The following is a 20,607-nucleotide window of genomic DNA, read 5'->3' on the forward strand; positions in this document are numbered from 1 at the left end:
TTTTATAAGTTATCACGAGGAAAAAAAAATCACGAGAAGCCATTTATTTTCTTGAGATTTTTTTTTCGCCACTCGTACAATATCCAATTTCGATAAAAAAAATTCAACATTAATGTAAGATTTTGCTATATTACTCTTCAATTATTCCTAGATAAAGTACATTTATTTCTCCAAAAAGCGCAATTTTTTTTTTTTTTGAGAAATCACTCATTTTAGGTCTTGCAAATGATTCCAGAGTTTATTTGTTTTTTAATGAATACCCATTGTCACGTTTTCAAAGCAATTATTGTTATGAATTTTTTACTATAATAGCCTTATTTTATCATTTATTTACTTTAAAAAAAAAGTTAGAAGGACAAAAAACAAGGAATGAAAGTCCAATTCTCAACTGTATTGAAGTTAGTACTCAGACTTTTAATAATTATATCAATGTCTATTAACTTTCTTTATTTAGTCTAGAAAATAGATAACTTGTAATTTTGACTTACTATTTTTTTAAAAACTTAGTATCAACGTAAAATCGCTGACGAGACGATTAATTTGAAATAGGTGAAAACTTATTACTTTTCATAGTACCTTTCAAATTAATATATATATATATATATATATATATATATATATATATATTTGCTAATAAAAAATAAACTAAATACTAAGTTTGAAAGAAAAAGAGATTGGACCCTCAAATTTGACTACAAAATGACCTATTTCTCAGGCAGGCCCGGTCATTCCCTTAGCCAATTTAGGCAATTGCCTAAGGCCTCTCCTATTTGAAGAAAAATAAAGGCCTCATAAATTGTAGTTTTTTTGCCCAATAAACTTAAAGACTTAAATATTGGCCTCATAAATTGTTTTGTTTTAGTCTTTAAGATTATTATTGTTAGTTTTTTTTTTTTTTTTGTTCGTGTGCTTGTGTTTATTATTATTATAAGTTTTTTCTTTTGTATAAAAAAGGCCTCATTTTCAATTTTTGCCTAAGGTCACAATAGTTATTAGGCCGCCCCTGTTCTCAGGCATGGTTGATTTTATAAATTTGTGTCTATTTTTTTTAGAAATAACCACAAATGAACTTTTACCCAAAAAATACAAATAAAAAATTGCTTTTAAAAGCGACACCAGAGCCCGTGAACAACCCGATCCACTATATGAGCCTCTGCTCGAGCCGTATAGCCGCCATATTTCAAAGGTGTAAGTTCCCTGAGCCACCGAGAAGCTATGACCTCGAGGTTCACAGCAGTCTCGGCTCAGCCACCGATATTGAAATTAATAGTAATAGCCATCTGTTGCTAAAACGTGGAAAATAAAAAAAAACGTATCAAATTCATTTTCTCGTAAAAGCCATAATAAATAAAGAAACTTAGATCTAACCAGTTCAAAAAAAAAAAAAAAAACTTAGATCTACTCTATATTCTAGTGGTGGTGATGACAAAGAAGGATTAATTCATTTGAAATTAAAACAGCAAGAGAAATCGAAAACTAAATTACTACTTTAATTGCTAATGAATCTTCTAGTAGCTGTATTGATATTGTATTCTTTCAAATCGTTCCTCAGATGAATTACTTAGTAATTTGTCACACTACTTTAGTATAAATTTTGAAGCATGTTTTGGCCAGAGAATTCTAAACTTGACTGTAACTCAAAACTCGTTTGGTTGTTTGTTTAGGAGTAATGATCGAAAATCATGTGCCCATGATTCATTTAGCCTTAATTTTTGGTTGCGATTAATCTGATCTGATCCTCTTAAATAGTATTTTTCAGTAGTATATGAGAATGACTTAACAACTATGTACTTGTTGCTTGAGGAAAAAATCCCTAATTTAATGGTTGTGTTATTGACAAGGTGTATTTCGATTCGCTTGGGCTTGGTCAAAGGCATTGATCCAAAATTACAAACCCAGCCCAAAAATGAGACTAAATGCTGGTCGATGGATTCTAATTTCTAAGGCCTCTACGAATATATATATATATATATATATATATATATATATATATATATATATTTGCTTATAAAAAAATAAACTAAATACTAAGTTTGAAAGAAAAAGAGATTGGACCCTCAAATTTGACTATAAAAAGACCTATTTCTCAGGCATGGTTGATTTTATAAATTTGTGTCTATTTTTTTTTAGAAAGACCCACAAATGAACTTTTACCCAATGACCAAAAAATACAAATAAAAAAGAGATTTGTAACTAACTATACCACTTTAAACATGTGATTTTGGATCTATCCTATGTTTGATAATTTTTAGGGATATAACCAAATGACTTATGTGGCAATAATCAAGGTCTGATTTGCCCTTATTTATTAACAAATTCTTCATTTTCTCTCTCATATTTCAAATAATTTTGTTTACATCAAAACTTCAAAAATTCGTATCTTTCTCGTATGAACTCGAAATTGAGTGATTTCAGATCCTACAAATTCGTGGCGTCGAGATCTTCAAAAATAGATTCATTGTGTTTGATGAAAAATTATGTTTAATGTATCATATTTACGTTTCCGTTTTTTGTTGATAATTTCAAAAAAATTCAATTATTTTCATATTTAAGATAGTAACGTGATTTTTCTACATTTATGGTATTAAACATGATTTTTCATCAAACACAATGGATCTATTTTTGAAGATCTCGGCGTCACGAATCTGTAGGATTTGGAATCACTCAATTTCGAGTTCATATGAGATAGATATGATTTTTTGAAGTTTTTATGTAAAAAAAATGTAGGAAAAAAAATAGGAGAGAGAAAATGACGAATTTGTTAATAAATAATGGCAAATCAGAACTTAATTATTATCACATAAACATGTTGACTATTTTCCTAAAAATTGTAAAACAGAGGCTAAAAACAAATTTCATAATGTCATTTTGTAAATAACTACTTTACTTGCTAATGAATCTTCTTGCATATGTATTGATATTGTATTCTTTCAAATCGTTCCTCAGATGAATTACTTGGTAATTTGTTAAACTACTTTAGTATAAATTTTGAAGCATGTTTTGGTATCGTTATCCAACATGCCAGAGAATTCTAAACTTGACTGTAAATTCAATACTCGTTTGGTTGTTTGTTTAGGAGTAATGTGCCCATGATTCATTTAGCCTTAACTTTTGGTTGGGATTAATCTGATCTGATCCTCTTAAATAGTATTTTTCAGTACTATATGAGAATGACTAACAACTATTTACTTGTTGCTTGAGAAAAAAAAACCCTAATTTAATGGTTGTGTAATTGACACGGTGTATATCGATTCGCTTATTGGGCTTGGTCAAAGGCATTGATCCAAAATTACAAGCCCAGCCCAAAAATGAGACTAAATGATAGTGGATGGATTCTAAGGCCTCTACGAAGATTGAGATTCTCAGTCTAGAGTCTAGAATGTAGACACAACCACAGGTATCCTTGTTATTATCATTTATTCCTAAACTATGACCTCCACACTAGTTTTGGACCAAAATTCAATATGTCTAAATTAATCCAAATCTATGACTACCCATTTGATTAAATTACGTTTTTAACCTTTTTCATTATTTTTCCTCTTCTCATTTCTTTTCACTTCTTATTCCCTCTGGTCAGTTTTTTTTTTTTTTTTTTTTTTATAAAAAAAACAATCCACATCCTCTCTCTCTCTCTGCGTCCAGAAAAGCCTCTTTCTCTCATCCATGAATGTTTTTTTTTAAAGCATTTTGTTCATTCATTATGAACAGCTCTATCCCCAAACCTTCATCTTCTCCCATTTCTCTTGATTCATACAAAAACCATCGCTGAATTAATGTTGTCAAAGCTCTTTCGACCACCTTTTGGGCGGATCTCCGAGCCTGTATTTCGAGGGCGATTCTCCGGGAATCAACGAATTTTTTTCCGCCACACTCAAGTTCACCGGAGAGCAGCCCATGGCCATCCCGGTGGCGGCGACCTCGAAGTGTCCGCCGAAACAGCCCGTCATGGATTCCGCGTAGAATTTCTGTGGTTTTTAAAGTTAAAAAACAAAGAAAAAATGATTATCGGGATTCTGGATAATTTTGAAAAATTTCTGAAAATTTCTGGGTTTTCGTTGAAGATTTATTGACGTTGATGTCAATAAAAATGCATATTTATTGACATCAATGTCAATAAATCTTCAAAGGAATTTTCCAGAATCGTTGAAGATTTATTGACATTAATGTCAATAAAAATGCATATTTATTAACATCAATGTCAATAAATCTTCAAAGGAATTTTTCCAGAATCGTTGAAGATTTATTGACATTATTGTCAATAAAAATTCATATTTATTGACATCAATGTCAATAAATCTTCAAAGGAATTTTTCAGAATCGTTGAAGATTTATTGACATTAATGTCAATAAAAATGCATATTTATTGACATCAATGTCAATAAATCTTCAACGAAAACCCAGAAATTTTCAGAAACTTTCAAAATTTTCAAGAATCGCGAGAATCATTTTTTTTTTGTTTCTTAACATTGGAACTTATTGATATCAATGTCAATAAAAAGGCACAGTGAGTTATTGAAAAATAATTAATTCCTGTTCTTTTTTTATTCATATTAATGTCAATAAACATTGGAACTTATTGGTATTAATGTCAATAGAAAGTCACAGTGAGTTAATGAAAAACTATGAAGATTTATTGACATTAATGTCAATAAAATTGCATTTTTATTGACATTGATGTCGATAAATCTTCAAAGGATTTTCACAGAACTGTTGAAGATTTATTGACATTAATGTCAATAAAAATGCAACAATGTCAATAAATCTTCAACGATTCCCATAAAATTTTCAAAAAAATTCCCAGATTTTCCATGCTTCCAAAATCGCTCTTTTATTGTTTTTTAACTTCTTTCCTTGAGTTGAAACCACTGAAAAACAAGTTGAAGACTAGAGAGAGAGAGAGACGAGTTAAAGCTTGAAGACGAGAGAGAGAGAGAGAGAGAGACGAGTTGAAGCTTGAACCGAGAGAGAGAGAGAGACAGAGTAGAAGAGAGAGAGAGAGAGAGAGAGAGAGAGAGAGAGACGAAGTAGAGAGAGAGAAAGAGAACGTAGGACATAGGGCTGAGAGAAGGGAAATGTGAATAAAACATAATACAATAATAAACTAAAATATAAAAAGAAATGAAATTGTTAATATTGAGGGTATTTTTGTACTTAAAGAAAATAGATAGTCATAGTTTAGGATTAAATTGAACTTATTTGATTTTGGTCCAAAATCATTGTGGAGGTCATAGAATATGAATAATCCCTATAAAAATAGAGCACTGTAGTTTAATAGCCAATAAAAATAGGGAGATTTGCACCAAAATCACTTCTTATGAACAAAAATGCATCTATATCACCACCAAAAAACGTGTTGCAAGTAAGTCACTTTTATTTATTATTAGACCAAATACCCTTAAAGTAGAACCAGAGTTAAATATTTACAAACAAAAGTAGACTAGAAGAATAAAGTAGAACCAGAGTTCAATACTTACAAAACAAAAGTAGACTAGAAGAAGAAAGTAGAACCACAGTTAAATATTTATAAAACAAAAGTAGACTAGAAGAAGAAATCGATAATCTGAAGCGCCTCGACTCCAACGAGGGTTACGGCGGCGGTGGCCTCGTCGGAGAGGAGATCGGCGCGGTGGTCGGAGCTTGAAAGATTAGGTTTGTGAGAGAATTTAATGAGAGATTAGGGTTTGAGTGTGAATATGGATTCTTGTTGGATATAAAATAGAAGGGTAATTAATACATTGTATAGGTGACAAATATGCAAAAAAAAAAAAGACACGAATGCAATTTAGACTCATTTGTGATACAAATGAAATAATGTGTTGTTGTTGTGACTTCAACAGCAAATTCTACATAAAAATATTCATGTTTTGAAAATAGCTAACGTATGCAAAATTTTGAAAATAGTCAAACAACCTATGTGAGATAAATGATAGTTAATAAAAATTACTTTTATAATATTAGTTTTTTAAATTCGTCATTTTCTCTTTCCTGGTTTTGAATTTTTCACTTTCTCTCTCCAACTTTCTTTTTAATATTTTTTTTCATAAAAACTTCAAAAATCCATCTATCTCATATGAACTCGAAATTGAGTGATTTCAAATCCTACTGATTCGTGGCGCCGAGATCTTCACAAATAGATTGTGTTTGATGAAAAGTCATATTTAATGTTTCATGTTTACGTGTTTGTAATGACTTTTCCAGAAATTTTCAATAAATTTCAATTTATTTCCAGACGATTTTCGAAAAATTTTCAGTATTTCCATATCTAAGGCAGTAACGTGATTTTTCTATATCTATGGCTGTAAAAATTATTTTTCATCGAACACAATGGGTCTATTTTTGAAGATCTCGGCGCCACAAATCTGTAGGATTTGAAATCACTCAATTTCGAGTTCATATCAGATAGATATGGATTTTTGAAATTTGGATGAAAAAAAAATTGAAAAAAAGCAGGAGAGAAAAAGTGACGAATTCAAAACCAAAAGAGAGAAAGTGACGAATCTATAAAAAAAAACCGCTAAATTGATTTTAGGACTTGCAATTTTAACACATTATCTCAACTGCCACCTCATACATTTGACTATTTTCCCATAACTTTCTAAACGTTAATTAAATCTCAAGCGTTAAGATTAAGATGACTTAATTAGTTACAAATTTCTATATTATATTTATTTTACAATAGTTACGATATATAGAACCACAAAACCATGAAAACGTTTCTTTCGTGTTCAAATCCTGGTCATATTTTACAAAGGAACACCATGAATATATGATTTATGTATGTAACTTTTTTTTTTTCACCAAAATTTATTAATTGCTTTTAATTTTAAAATTATGACTATTTATTGATAAATTTATCAATAAATAACTATGTTTATTGATAAACATGTCAACAAACAACTGTGTTTATTGGCAAATTATAGTTTTGAAATTAGACAATGAATGAACGTTGGTAAAAAAAATTAGATGATTTTATCTCAATGAGACTGTCGCGGGATATTCAGTATATCATTAAAGCTCAATAGACCTTACAAAAGCGAGGTTTTATTTGTACCAATGTTCTGCATCAAGACATCTCACCATAGATACGAATTTCAGAACTTATTTTGATTTTGATTAATTATTTGTTATAGATATGTTGTATTTTTTTTTTTAATAAACCCATACCATTTTGCATAATGCGAGAAGTAATTATGTGCCCGAAGATTTCTTTTAGGGATTATTCATAAATTATGATTTCCACACTAGTTTAATTTAATCCAAAATTAGGGACTATCTTGCATTTTTTGGTACAAAAATACCCTCAATAAAATATTCTTTTCTTTTTATTTTCGCTTTAATTTCTCTCTCTCTCTCTCTCTCTCTCTCTCCTTGTGCTTAGCTAAGATGGATTTCACATTTTACAGTGACTTCATACTCAAGAACGATTCTTAGAATTCTGAAAAGTCTGTAAAAAATTTCTGAAAAATATGGAAAATTGTTGAAGATTTATTGACATCGTTGTATTTTTATTGATATCGATGTCAATAAATCTTCAAACGATTTTGGAAAAATCTTTTGAATATTTATTGATATCGATGTCAATAAAAAACAAAAAATGTCAGTAAATTTTCAAACGAATTAAAAAATCTGGGAAATCGCTGAAGATTTATTGACATCGTTGTCTTTTTATTGACATCGATGTCAATAAATCTTCAAACGATTCTGGTAAAATCCTTTGAAGATTTATTGACATCGATGTCAATATAAGGCAAAAGTGTCAATAAATCTTTAAACGAATTCGCAGATTTTTATTTTTCCCAATTTTTTCAGATTTCAAAAAAAAAAAAAAAATCTTCTTGCTGAGCTTTCTCTTCGTCGCTTAGGGTTAGGTAATCTTAGGGTTTTTAATAATGTGAGTTAGTTTTTTGAAGAGAAATAAAAGAATAAAGTAAAGAAAAATGATAAAAGGTAAAAACATAACTGCACAAAAAATGTGATCATAGTTTTGGATTAAATTAGATATGTTATTTTTTTATATAGTGTGAATGTTATAGTTTAAGAATAATTCCCTTTTTTTTTTACATACCTAATTTCCACAGCGTTTTAGCAATACCACTAGGAATGGCAACTGGTACGGGTTTTAGCGGGTACATCATTACCATACCCGTACCCGCCAAAAAAAATACCCGTTAGCCCGTATCCGTTAACCCGTCTATTTAAACGGGGCAGGTAACGGGTATACCCGTCGCGTGATGGGTGCAAAAAATATGCACCCGTTAACCCGCTTTTTTTAATAAAAAAAACCGACTCATATTATAAGAAAAAAATTGTCACTACTACATAGGTTATATAGTAATATAAAAACTGAAATTATAGTTCACAACACAAAAAAACTGAATATTTGGGATATTCTAAAAATGTCACTACTACACGATAAGTTATACAAAAATTTTAGGGTTTTTTTTTTAATGTTTACGGGTCGGGTTAACGGGTCGTGTATGTTATTTCCGCCACCCGACCCGTACCCGCTAAAAATGATAATGGGTATTACCCGTTAACCCATTTGAGCGGGTATCACCTGGCCCGTTTAGCTTGGATACCCGACGGGTTAACGAGTTTCGGATTAAACTGTCATTCCTAAATACCACCATATAAAAGTCATTCATCCGCATAACAAGATAATTTTTTCGCAGCAAACGCAACGTCCCATCGTTTTTTTTAGGGAGAGCTTTATAAGTAGCCAATGATACAAGATCGGATACTTACAAATATGGGGGGCTGGATAAATATAAGTATCTGTTGTCGCCGTTTTTCGGACAACGATTTAGTAGCCACAGGCGGTTAGACCCAAGGCCGGACCAAGTGGCCTCGCCTGGGCTCGAGCGTGTCGGACCTGGTTGCCCAGATCTTCCCTTGGCTGTCGATGGTGTCTGAGCTCGCCGGGGTACCTGGAAAGGATGAGAGAACCGTGAGCTAAGAAGGGAAAACAGAGGGGGTGCCCCTGTTTACCTCTCCGACGCTCAACATTAGTGGGATTGAGGTGGAGAATAGAGGGTTTAAGTGTTTAGGGGCCGAGACTTGAGAGAAACGAGCGAGAGGTGAGTTCGGCAACGTTTCAATCCTCAAGAATGGATTACCTGGAGAAGGTGAGGGGCGCCTGTATTTATAGGCGACCAAAGGGGCCATTGGTGGGCCCCTTGGCCGAGGATAACATGGGCTCGGCGTCATTGGCATGTCCCTTGGCAGAGGATAACATAGACTTGGCAGATGATAGCATAGGAGGGCGTCATTGGCATGTCCCTTGGCAGAGGATAACATAGACTTGGCAGAGGATAGCATAGGATGACGTCATTGGTGGGCCCCTTGGCCGAGGTCGAGCTCGCGAGGCGAGGGCGAGCTCGTGAGGCCGAGGTCGAGCTCGCGAGGCGAGGGCGAGCTCGCGAGGCCGAGGTCGAGCTCGCGAGGCGAGGGCGAGCTCGCGAGGCCGAGGTCGAGCTCGTGAGGCCGAGGCCGAGGTCGAGCTCGCGAGGCCGGGGTCGAGCTCGCGAGGCCGAGGCCGGGCTCGCGAGGCCGAGGCCGGGCTCGTGAGGCCGAGGTCGAGCTCGTGAGGCCGAGATCGAGCTCGGTCTTGGGCCGAGGCTATTGGGCCGGCCCTTGGCCGAGTCGGCCCATGGGCCGATCAATGGTTGGGGCAAGTTTGATCGTTGTTTTGCCTTTGATTTGCCACGACTGGGGGTCGGGCCGATAACAGTATCTATTTCTAGAACCACACAAACACACCCCAGAAATAATTAAAAGTAGGCATTGCGTCCGCCGGGATTCGATCCCGCGTCCTCCCCTTGGGTGGAGAGTGATGTTACCACTTGGCCCAAGCAAGCTTAGGTCAACGTCCCATCGTTTGAACGATAGATTTTGTAAAACTGTCATGCAAATAAATGTAGTTCATAAATTTTAAACAATAGTTTTTATTGGCAGACTAGTTCAAGCCATTCATATAGATATATTTCTAGGAAGATAACTTACATAAATTAGGCTTCTATAATTACAATGTGTTTTTAACTCTCCTGAAGTCTTACAAAGAATCATTGTTGCATACTACTACAAACTAAAGATTTTACAACGATTCAAAAAAATTATTACATAAAGTACATTTTTATAACAAAAAATTTGGTAATGAAGCCACCACCTAAATTTAAAAAATTGTTAAACATTTAACATTTGATAAATTTTAAGTAAATAACTATAATGGTGACATGGCATGATGTGACATTGTATGATAATTTTTTTTTTCTTTTTTTTCGGATTTACCCTTTTGTTTGGCACGAATTGAAATATTTTGTTCACATTTTATAATACAAATTGAGTCAGTTATTATTAATTATATAATGGTAGTTACTTGATTTAATTTAAAAATTAAAGATTAATATTAATGATAATTATAATTTGAGGCATGTGGGCTAGAAAAATAACTAGAAATGAGTCATTTTGACCTTTTAAATAAATAACGTAATTATTTAATTAAAATTTATCAAATGTTGACAAATTGTCAAAATCTAATACTTGAGGCACGTGGGCGGAAAAAAACAACAAGATAAATGAGTCATTTTGACCTTTTAAATAAAATTTCTTAATTATTTACTTAAAATTGATCAAATATTGACTAATTGGCCAAATCTAATATTCTTATACTCTCAATTTTTTCAAACTCCGGTCACTAAAAAATTTTCACACCTCTTGCCACAACGAATATCGTACTCGCCACGGCGACAGAGTCTACGCAACGATAAAAATCTACCATTATTTATGTAAACTCAGCATTATCGCCGTGGGTAGAGTTTACACCACTGTAAAAACTAACCGTCGTGTAAACGTCTCAATTTTAATAAAACCCTCAACATTCATTATTAGACTCATTTATTTTTCGTTTCGTTCTTTATCTCTTCTTCTTCAGCAGCTCACCGTCGCCGCTCATCCTCACGTTTCCGTCGCCTCCGGCCGACTGTTCGCCACCGTTTCGTCGTCACTGAAACCTTGAACTACAGAGCCAAACACGCTGTTCGCCGGTTAGAATTCGATCCTCCGAACCAGGTTTGTCCCTTTTCTTTCTTGAATCTGTTTGCCTCCCTCTCCACGGCTTTGTCTCCGGCGATTCCCCTCTCCCCTATCACCGACACCATGGCCAGCCGTTAAAGTTTATGAATACAAGTCTCCTCAGCAAAAGACTCGAACGCTTTATCCAATTTACGCCATCTTTTATCTATTGGAGAAAAGTGCCCCCCAACTGTTCGAAGAAATGCCTCAAAGAATCCACCTTTCTTGCAATGCAGTTCTCACAGCCCTGAACCAAAAAAAACTTCCTTCACAAACCCTCTTTATATTTCTGGTATATATAATGAGCTCTTTTTTAATACTAATACCAACCTATAATCTCTAGATGTTTTTTTTTTTCTAAAAGTATATTTTTCTTCCGAACTATTCTGACGATTCATTTTCCTCATTACTGAATTTTGCCTTCTTTTTAGTTTCTGCTCTTTCTATTTTGTCCTCATTTCTATGAATTGTTGCTTTGTTGCCTTAGGTCTAAGGTGCTCATTATCCAGCTTATCATCAAATTGTAATTTTTATCTATTTTATTTGACTACTGATGTTTCTTATAGATTTTGATGCACCTCATGAATACAAACACAAAAGCTTTCCTGGCATGGAAATTAAGCTCTCATGGAGTAATTAAAAATGAAAGGGAAAGAACGATTTACAAAACCGACCTTAGCTCAGTTGGTAGAGCGGAGGACTGTAGTTGCTCAAAATCTCACAGCAATCCTTAGGTCGCTGGTTCGAATCCGGCAGGTCGGACTTTTTATTTTGCGTTGACTTTTATTAAATTATACTCTCAGATCTATGTCTCCTTAAAATACGTTGTTTTTACTTTATTTTTTTGGTCATCCACATCAAACAATGATTAGAAGTGTTTTGTGCTTAAAAAGTCTGGTTCTTAAATCACAAAGCTAATTGATTTTTGTAGTCCTTTTCCAATATTGATTACACCAAATACAATTTCTTTTCATCAATAATTATAATTTCTAAATAGTCACTTGTTTCTTCTTTTTTTTTCCCCCTCTTTCTAGGAGTTTTTCATTGTACATATTGATAAATGTTGCTAAAATATTTCCAAGATCAATCAGTTTCATATCTTCATGGTCAAAATTAACATGATAGCTGATCAGCAATCACATCAACTTGCAATCCCAAACATGTGATTCGAGACTTGATCGCAGAGTTTCAGATACTTTGGGTTGCCTGGCCAGAGATCTTTTTTTGCCAGCTTTTTGTTAGCTACTGTCATTCCTTGGCATTGAAGAAACCGAACATCTGTGAAATTGGAAATAAAAATTGTGTGCTTTATCAGAATGCATAGTTTATTGTCAAAACCGACCTTAGCTCAGTTGGTAGAGCGGAGGACTGTAGTTGGTCAAGATCTCACAGCCATCCTTAGGTCGCTGGTTCGAATCCGGCAGGTCGGACTTTTTCGCATTTATTTTAGTGAATTAATGCTAGTAAAAGTATCATTTTTCCCTCTTAAAAATATTCCTCACATTATATTCCTATTCCTATCCCCATCCAGATCCAAGTATCACCTCAAGTTGTGGATATTGACTTGTTCTGTTATTTCCCAATAAAATATTTCTCACATGTTTGTATTGCCATAGTGATCAACATCCAAGTCGGTCTACGATATATAATTTTTATGAACTAAGTTCTTGTAGGAGGCTCGATCTTTTTTTTTTATTATTATTATTAATATAAAAAAAAATTCAGTGATAGCGGTGGATCAGTTCGATGGATCAGACCTTAGTAGATTGGTACAGCAGGACTTGTCTCTCAGGTACATGGTTAATCCGGTCGTATTTTAATATATGTGATCATCAATTTTCTTTTATGCATATTTGGCTTAGGGAATTGTGATGGCAATGGACAATCGAGTCTCTTTGTTGTTGGTAATTATGGTTAAGTGGTTGTTCTTTAACAGATCTCGGGTCAGGCTCAACTGTGCCAGGTAAGCTCCTTCATGCTTACATCAAACTCTAATCTAATTTTACAATATTTGTTTCTTAGCCAAGGATCTATAAAGATGTTTCTTGAAGCTACGATTTCTTAATGTTAGTATTTAGATTAAATAGGCGATCCGGCCCGGGCAAGGTAGAAGCTTGGAAGTGGGAACGGATATCGGGTCAGAATTCAATTGGACTCTCCAATGGGTCCTCTGCGTCTCCAATGAAGCCAGAACAAGAAGTTTCACTTTGGAGTTGGTCATCCGAATTAGTTCTTTTTTTTACCTTCTCTGTTTGACTCTCACACTGTGATTCTTTATTTTTTATTTTTCTGGAAAACAATGAGATTATAATGGGAATAAATATTTATTAAAAAAATGTTTGACGTCTGGTTAAAATAGAGTAGAGTAAGCATTTCACGTCGCTTGTTTATAGAGTGACGTAAAGATTACAGTTTCTTCAATGGTTTTTGTACCGTTTTAGAGAATCTATTATTTGTTGCTGTAGTGAATTCATACGTATGTATGTGTCTCATCTCATACACTATGTCGAATACTCTTTCCTAAATATTCTTCTGCGTGGTCTTTTTCTTAAATTGAATTTGATTTTAAGTCAAAACACTTGAAAATTTCAAAACTTTTAATATAGAGCAAAGATACAATGTATAGAAGAACTCTTAAAGGAAATCAATGAGACTTCGAGTCAACGCCTACTCAAGAGTCGACGTCTGAAAAAAGAGATCGCATCAAATAAAAATTGCAGTGACTTGTTCAAACATTATTTCAACGACGAGACGAAGGTAATACGGTGTGTTTGTCCATTGTTTTTATCACTATGGACGCTGCCGACTTTGTCATTGAAGATCCATCGGAGTTGGGATGTCTCATCTTTGGGGAAGAGTACTTTTTTTTGGCAAGAGCCGCTTGAAACTCGTGAATGAGGACCGCATATGTCGCAAATGATCTTCAATTCTTCTACTATTTTCCATTGGGCAAAGATTTCATGAGAAGCCACGTATGCAAGTTTTTCGGTTGACTTGAAGAAACATTGAGATAATTGTTGGGAAATATCCCCACAAGGAGATTAAATGAAGTTAAACTATTCATTGCATGGTTTTGCGATTTTATGATTACGAGTCTACGTCACGAAACATCTCTCGAGAGATGAAGAGTAAGTATAGACTCAAAAGACTTCTATTTTGAGTTTGTTCAGAAGTTAGCTATTCACAATCTAATCTAAGGATCTAAAAAGCATTCAAATCCTAGTGATTGTTGGAAGGGGAGTTGATTTCTGTCTTGAGACACATAGAAAGTTGTGACTTTATAGAGTTCCTTCTAACAGATTTTTAATCTAAGCAGTTGTTTCATAAGCATTAACAAAATAACTAGATATTAATTAATGCTTGAAGCAAAGGTAAGCTTTAGTCAAAGTTTAATTTTGGGACGAAATTATACTCTACAATTTGAAAAAGAACTAGCAAAATTTAATTATCAGCTATGGTTTAGTTGACCTCATCGTGTCATAGTTGGTGTGCTTTCTCGTATAGACTTTTGGACTCAACTTCCACCAACAAACAGATAACATTTTTCTGGGTATATAATTATTCAGATCTCTTACGGAATAACCAAATTCTCCTTTGCAACAAAAAATGAATACAGTTCTGTTGCGACAGTGTTTTATAGGTATGTAGACTTTAGCAAATTTGGAAAATTAAACATTGTTAATGTCAAGGGAGTTGTACGTCTGCATTTGCTGAAAAACAAAGATCATTGGGTTTTTCGTTGTTTGATATTGTTGAGCAAATGACCAAAAAATAAAAATAAAACACAGTACTTTGTAGTAGTTTAGTTTCAGTGTCAATGACCATTTATTTTCTTAACTAACCCAATAATAATTACTATTTTATTATTATTATTATTATTATTATTATTATTATTATAAGAAGTAGAAAAACAACAACAGCAATAATAATATATATATATATATATATATATATATATATATATATATAATATTTGAGATCTGTGCTGTTACTAACCAAAGACAGCCAAGAAAGTTCGTTGGAACTTCAATTAGTAAACCTAATTGTACTATTATTTGACTTGATAATAAGAGCACGAGACATTATTGTCTATTTGATGTTTGAGTTTTTTGTTATTACATTATTGTCACTAAGATACTAATTTTGCCAAAGCCATCGCAGCATATATTATTTCCAATTCATTTATATATCCTTAATAAACCCATGTACTTTTTATTTTTATTTTTAAGATTCTTTGAAAATAATGAATACTATGGTAATTTTATATACATACACATTACAAGCGCGGGTGTTTAAGTGTGAACTATCGTCGTTGATAAATGGACGGAACAATAATGTGCCCATTTTTATTGACCTTTAGATGTTAGGAAAATGTTGGAAAGGGACGTTTGCATTTGAAAAATAATTGGCTCTCAAATTGATGACTTTGGTTCAAAGCATTAGTGGATAAGCTTTTGTTGGCCTGTATACCTATAGACCAATTTTCAATACGTAAACTAGCCAAAGCCTCCAACACATCTTTTGCAGATTTGGATAACAGAAAATAAATGACAAACATGCAAACTACTTATGGATTTGGTTGCATGGGAACGTGATAAGTATTAAACAATTTAAAATGACGTGTTATAATGATAAGAACGTATATATATCTTGTTTTTGGTTGTGATTATGACATAATTTTGACAATATAAGACTCTGGGTAGTTTTATAGGTTGTCACTTGGCAAAAAAAATTAGCATCTTATAGACAATCAGTTGAGTATATTAATCTTCGCTTTATTTTATCCATAAAAAAGCCATGAACATCGATTACACGTAACCTGATTAAAAAACTAGTACATGATTGAAGATATATGTTAAATGAGCTTATTTCTTTTATTAGGCAAACCTAATGATGTATAAACCATTATTATATCAAATATTGAACGATTATTAAAAACTATAATAATTTAAAAACGAAAGTTCTCTGCTTTGAAACTGGGTAAGAGAAAAGTCCTTACTGGCCTAGGTTTCTATTAGTTGGGTGGCAAATTGAGGTGATTTTATTGAGATATGGGCCCACGTTATTTTAGTTGTCCGAATCGTGGGCCCAAAAACTGCGAGATTATTGGGACCCACTAAAACAAGGAAATTTGGATATGGACTTATGGAGTACTAATCAAGTTGCATTGTGGTTCGATCCCGTGGCAGTCTCATCCATAAACAATCGAAGAATAAGATTATACGAAGATTTTATTTATTTATTTATTTGTTTATTTTTTAGTTCTATCATGAAAATAATTAGTTTGGCTTAGAATTTCAATATGCTGTTTGCTATCCGAAAATGATTTTTTTTTTTTTTTTGAAAAAAATAAGAAAATCATAGTCAGAACTCATAAGTAGAACCATGGGAATTACCAATTTGAAAGTTGTTTAATCCTTAAGCACACACCAAACTAGTACTTTTATTCATTTTGAAGTCTATTTATCCGTGATATAGAACAAGACCTACAATTTGTTTCATTTATTTCAGATAGATTAATGATTGGGAATATTATGTAATTTAAATGAAAAATGATCAATTTTCTATTACTTTTTCTTGCTGGCGCGTGTAAAATATTAATTATCTTAGATATTGAATGAGTACAGCGTTGAGTATTTTTTTTTTTTTTTTACCTTTTGTCAAATATTATATGGTTACTTAAAATAGACGTATAAGTGGAAATTTTGAAAAAATTTAGGTCAAGTAGAAGAATACACTTTCAATTTAAAAAATTATAGAAATACTCAATTTATTTATATTTCATATGTGAATATGTACAATTCAAATTCAGTGGTAACACTACATAAAAAAAATAATCAAAATTCAATGTTAACATTCATACATAAAATGTAAATAAAGATAGTTTTCTTGTTGGAAAAAAAAAGTAAGTATTTTTTAATAATAAAATTAAAGTGAATTGAGGGTTATTTAAGGTATAGGAATTGGGTATCTGGGGTCACTTTTGTGGCTGCCGCTGTACACAAGTAAACGTAAGCAATTCTTAGGACATTAGTTTAGATAACAATTAGTCTACTAATTGATATCCCAATTCATGCAATGCAAGAGCTAGATTCTTTTTTCTCGTCTATATAATCAATATTTAAATATTTGGACTATTACTGTAAACAACAATATTATGTTTGTGTCATTATCATAATATGACTATTAGTCTTACTTAAATTATTCTTTAGCAAAAATAAAAATGATATATTTGTCATTATCAGAATATGACAATTAGTCATACTTATATTGTAAGCTTTTGTTATTTTCTTGGCTTATGAAATCGAATAAATCTAGGATTAAACCAAAGATTAAATTACCGAGATAATAAAATATCAATAGTTCAATTTTATGAAATCAACAATTTTCGACATAAACACTGGCCAAAATCTTTTAAGAAATTGAAACATCGATTTCGACTCATAAATGATGAAAACAAATGATAAATATTTAATTAGAATATCATGCAAATAAATAAGAGTGGTATGTAATTTGATGGGAAAAAATGAATCATATTGAAGATGAGTGGAGCTTCGTCGTTGCTATCATCCTTTCTAGCTGCTTACCCTCGCTTTTTGGCGCCTAAATATCGATTCATAAAACTTGTTACGTTAAAAAATTACATGTTAGGAATAAGTTCTTGTGAGCTTAATTTCATTTTGGAGCTTGTTAGTAACAAAACTAAAATTGCCTAAAATAATACATATTCTTAAACTTTAAGATTTTATATACGTGATATATCTATATATATATATATATATATATATATATATATATATATATATATATATATATTAAAATATACGTGATACTTAAGAACCAAAAAAAAAAAAAAAGAACAACCAATGCTAGTGCGTTTATATAATTTTGTGGATTACCAACTTAGCAAATAAAAAATAATTTAAGCATAAAAATACCTTTAATGAATACCCACCCACCCACCTGCAAAGCTCTTAAACCATATCTTCTGAAATCTAAAATTTGCCTTGACAAGAACATACTTTTATACAAAATCTACATCAACAAACCGGACTAATCCTGTGGTAAAGGATCAAAGAATCCGCTACTATTCTTGCACAACAGCTTTTACCATTTACGAAAAGAAACTATAGTTGTTTAAAACATGATTAAACTTTAATCAGAAACAAACTTTAGCTTTGGTTTGAAGTGATTCTTTCGATCGTAATTATTTTGAATAGATTTCATGCTCTGTCTGAAATACTTGCATGAATGAATATCAACATTAATCATTAATAACAAAGAGAAATCCGTGAAAGTTTAGTAAAAGAAATGTATTAGCAGTCGTTTTCTAGTGCTTATGATTATATTATTAATAATAGCCAAACCATGGTTGCTTTACTAAAAAATTTGGCCAAAATTACTATTCAATTTGGCTCAAATAGAACACTTCAGAGTTCAGAACAAATCGATCATATTAAGTAATTATGTTCAGGGATTGATAAATTTAAGCTAAAAATGTGCATTATATAATCCAATAACCAGAATTCGTCATATAGATATCACATATATATATATATATATATATATATATATATATATATGTATGTGTTTGCATTTGGTCAAAATACATCCTATTATGTCCTTAAAATTAATAAATTTTATTGCATTATGTGTATATGATGTATTTTGACCAAAGTGCAAACCTCTATTTTAACTCGACTGGTATAGTAATTGTCATTATTCAGTATATTTAGCGTTGGTCATAATCAGCAACCTAATCACCGCCCTATTATCATTTTGTAATTATTTATGCTTGTGATTTTTGTTGCTTGTACTCTACTCTCTTCATAGATTCTACATGAAGCTAGCCACCCTAGTGTTAGTGTCAAACTTATAATGAATCAATTATCAGCCTATTCCTTTGGAAGTATTTGATTGTTTTTTTTAATCTATATTTAATTGTTTAATGTAAGTAGTCAATTTATTTGAATCGCATACTTTTTTTAAAAAATGACGGAAAAAATGTAAGTCTATGATTTAGTTATTTGTTATGGTTTTGTCCTTCGAAGTTTGGTGCCGGTATAATTTTTTTAATTTACAAATAATAATTTAAATAATTTTTATAAATGATAATTGCGTTAAAGAAAAAAATTATATACAAAAAATACCTCATATTTAATTTGTATATGAGCTAATTGAAACATTTAAAATTTATACACAACTTTACCAAAAACAGAGCAAATTACACCATCAAATATTACATTAAATTTTTCATTGAAAAACATCAAATTTTCAAAAAACAAGTTCTGATTTAAAAAAATAAAATTTTAATTCAAAGTAGGAAAATTAAATTTGTTAATCAATCTTTCCATCGACATATACAAAACCATATCAAATGACATATATCTAAGTGGCAAAGATTTCTTATGATATTTATTCTTAAATACTTGTAAAGAATCTTGGACAACCGGCAAACGAACAAAATAAAACCGACCACCACAATGATGAGCATCAATTTCACTTTGGCACGATCAAACGCATGTGTATTAGTTCAAAATCGACTCACGCCTGAACTTGGTACTCGAGCCCTTAGCAGTCAGAAGGTCGGGCCTCCGCATAATCCTCCTCCTAGGTCCCAAGGGTGCTCAGACACCTTTGTCGAACTAAAACTCAAGCTTAGTTCTATCCCTCACACTATCTTGCTATATGAAACCACTCTCTCATTGGATGTTATACACAATGCACACTATTATTATTATTATTATTATTATTATTATTATTATAATTATAATAATTATTATTATTATTATTATTATTATTATTATTATTATTATTATTATTATTATTATTAATCTCTAAGGTATATAATACTACTATGGCCACATATATACTCTTTGCTCAACTTGAAAGTCCTATTTTAGATCTTACAATATATACTATTTGCTCAACTTAAAAGTTCTAGTTTAGATCTAACAACTTACGGACTACACAATTACACACACTATTATTTTTGGGTGTAAGCAAAAGAGATAGGAGAAATTTCATAAAGTGGACCTCAAAAATGAGGAAATATCAAGGTTAGATCTCTTATTTGCAAAATATTCAATATTGGACTTTTGACTCAAAATCGGACAAAATTACCCCTAAAATTAAATAAATCTCATTTTTCCCTCTGTCACTCTCTCCTTCATTTCCACTATCTCACATCTCCCTCTAACTTTGTCTCTCTCTCCGACAAGATATGACGGAATACGAAGCTCCTCCTTCGAGTTTCAACGGTGATGAACGAGTTCAACGAGTTTCGCGTAGATTTGACCTCGACCACTAAGAATGCCAAAAAGTACGAATTTTATTGTAAATTATCGTAATTCATCGTAAATTATCTTAATTCAACATGAATTTCATCGTAATAAATGGTTAAATTTCATCCTAATTTATCGTAAATTACGTGAAATTCCATATTTTAGAGAAATATATCACTAAATTGATTCAAGATGACTTACCCATTATTCAACGAAATCCACCAATGGACAGAGGATTTGAGAGCTCTTTGAG

At 32.0% G+C, this 20,607-nt stretch overlaps 1 long non-coding RNA gene and 2 other non-coding genes across 3 annotated transcripts; all 3 read left to right on the plus strand.

The window, feature by feature from the left end:
* The first annotated feature begins 11,520 nt into the window (after positions 1-11,520).
* LOC149399957 (uncharacterized) lies at positions 11,521-13,693 on the plus strand. The gene is made up of 3 exons (XR_016296679.1): positions 11,521-11,826; positions 12,796-12,862; positions 12,933-13,693. It is a non-coding gene; the product is annotated as an uncharacterized LOC149399957 (long non-coding RNA).
* TRNAY-GUA (transfer RNA tyrosine (anticodon GUA)) lies at positions 11,740-11,832 on the plus strand. Its single transcript has 2 exons — positions 11,740-11,776; positions 11,797-11,832. It is a non-coding gene; the product is annotated as a tRNA-Tyr (tRNA).
* On the plus strand, positions 12,408-12,500 carry TRNAY-GUA (transfer RNA tyrosine (anticodon GUA)). The gene is made up of 2 exons: positions 12,408-12,444; positions 12,465-12,500. It is a non-coding gene; the product is annotated as a tRNA-Tyr (tRNA).
* Positions 13,694-20,607: the final 6,914 nt, after the last annotated feature.

This window comes from Urtica dioica, chromosome 4 (assembly GCF_054948205.1).
Source record: "Urtica dioica subsp. dioica isolate 48M chromosome 4, U.dioica_male_clone48M_v1_H2, whole genome shotgun sequence".
NCBI classification, from domain to species: Eukaryota; Viridiplantae; Streptophyta; class Magnoliopsida; order Rosales; family Urticaceae; genus Urtica; species Urtica dioica.